The sequence below is a fragment of the Oreochromis niloticus genome, unplaced genomic scaffold, assembly GCF_001858045.2.
Source record: "Oreochromis niloticus isolate F11D_XX unplaced genomic scaffold, O_niloticus_UMD_NMBU tig00007143_pilon, whole genome shotgun sequence".
Taxonomy (NCBI): domain Eukaryota; kingdom Metazoa; phylum Chordata; class Actinopteri; order Cichliformes; family Cichlidae; genus Oreochromis; species Oreochromis niloticus.
The window spans coordinates 7,265-8,790 of NW_020328384.1; the positions used below are offsets into that span (position 1 = coordinate 7,265).

At 39.6% G+C, this 1,526-nt stretch overlaps 1 non-coding gene across 1 annotated transcript; it reads right to left on the reverse strand.

The window, feature by feature from the left end:
- Nucleotides 1–1,106: 1,106 nt before the first annotated feature.
- On the reverse strand, nucleotides 1,107–1,178 carry trnat-cgu (transfer RNA threonine (anticodon CGU)). The gene has a single exon. It is a non-coding gene; the product is annotated as a tRNA-Thr (tRNA).
- Nucleotides 1,179–1,526: the final 348 nt, after the last annotated feature.

The following is a 1,526-nucleotide window of genomic DNA, read 5'->3' on the forward strand; positions in this document are numbered from 1 at the left end:
TAAATTCAAGGCTGGTCTTAAAAGCTCCCAACAAGGCAAAAACTGTGAATCTAACCAAAAGTGTATTTCCTGTTTCTCCCACATATTGGATTCCACAGTTCCTACAAGTGATCAAATATACACAGTTTTTAGATCTTGGAGTCCCTTTGCACAGTGATAGAAAAACATTACCATTGGAATAACTGCCCACCCACTTGTGGTGCTGGAAAAATTGCCCTGATCTCTGCGCTTAGGCTCAGAGAGAGGTGAGATTTTAGCCTTTACAAGGAGATCACCCAGGTTTTTGTTCCTCCTGAAGGCTGCAATTGCCTTGTGATCCTGAAGCATATGTGTGTCCTGAGTGAACCTTTGAAAGTTGCTCTTGATAACTCTGACCAATTTGCAGGTGGAGGGAGAATATGTGATCACCACTGGGATGAGGGGAGAAACATCAATTGGCTTGGTCTGCAAGAATGAATTGAAACATTTTCTTAATAGGACCAACAGTACCCCCTAGTGGAGAGAGCTGAGAATAAAATCTTGACAGCTTCCCCCAAATCACTCTGTTGAGTGCAGATCCTGTGAAATCTCAGTAATTGGGATTTAATTATCCCTGCAAATGTGTGTTTTGGGTGAAAACTTGTTCTGAACAGTAAGGCATGTGTATCTGTAGGTTTGAAAAAGACTTTAACATCTAATTTGTGGTCATTTGGGAAATTTGGGCCCTTAAATGTAGTTGTGTCTAAAAAATCAATTGAGGATTTATTAATGGTGGATTTCAGTTTGATGGAAGCATTATGGTCATTAAATTGTCATTATTAACATTAATATGAATTATCAGTGTAAATATGCTTTTGCGAATGTCTCCTGTTGTCAGATATCCTGTTTGGATCGTCCACTTTGACTCTTCACAACGTATGTTATATTCTGTTAAATATTTAACCTGTGAGTAAAGGAAACTGATACTCACACTGAGTAAAGCGCCAACAACAGTGATGTTGTTGCACCAGAGTCATGTCTAAAGTTCTGTTCAGTGTTTCTGGTTATTGGGAGCAGAGTGTTTCCCCTACTTAAAGCAACGTGATCAGCAAGTACAGAATCAAACAGGTTTTTAATCACTGTACTAAAGGCACAGATGGGGATTGAACCCATGAGCTTTGGCAGACGAGACCAATGCCTTGCCACTTGGCCACTATGCCACACAGGCTGAGCTTTGTCCATACCGTAACATCATATTCCTCTTGAATTGTTCAATTAAATGAATTGATGAACATGTTTGTCATCTTAGTTGGTTTGAGTGCTCAAAGTAGAGAATCACTGCATAAGAATCAGTCCATTCAAAAGCAACATTCTCCAATATTCCAAAAACCCAGAGAAAGATTGCCAAATGCGAACATCATTCCAAGGAAAGCATGAAAAAATGTTGCAAGCTTGTAAAGTGTTGCCACATTTATAGTGCATCTGGTCAACACCGGCATTATTCTGTTAGAATTACTATCACCCAGTTTCAGCCAAGCTTTAGCAGTGACATTCACTCCACAATGCTC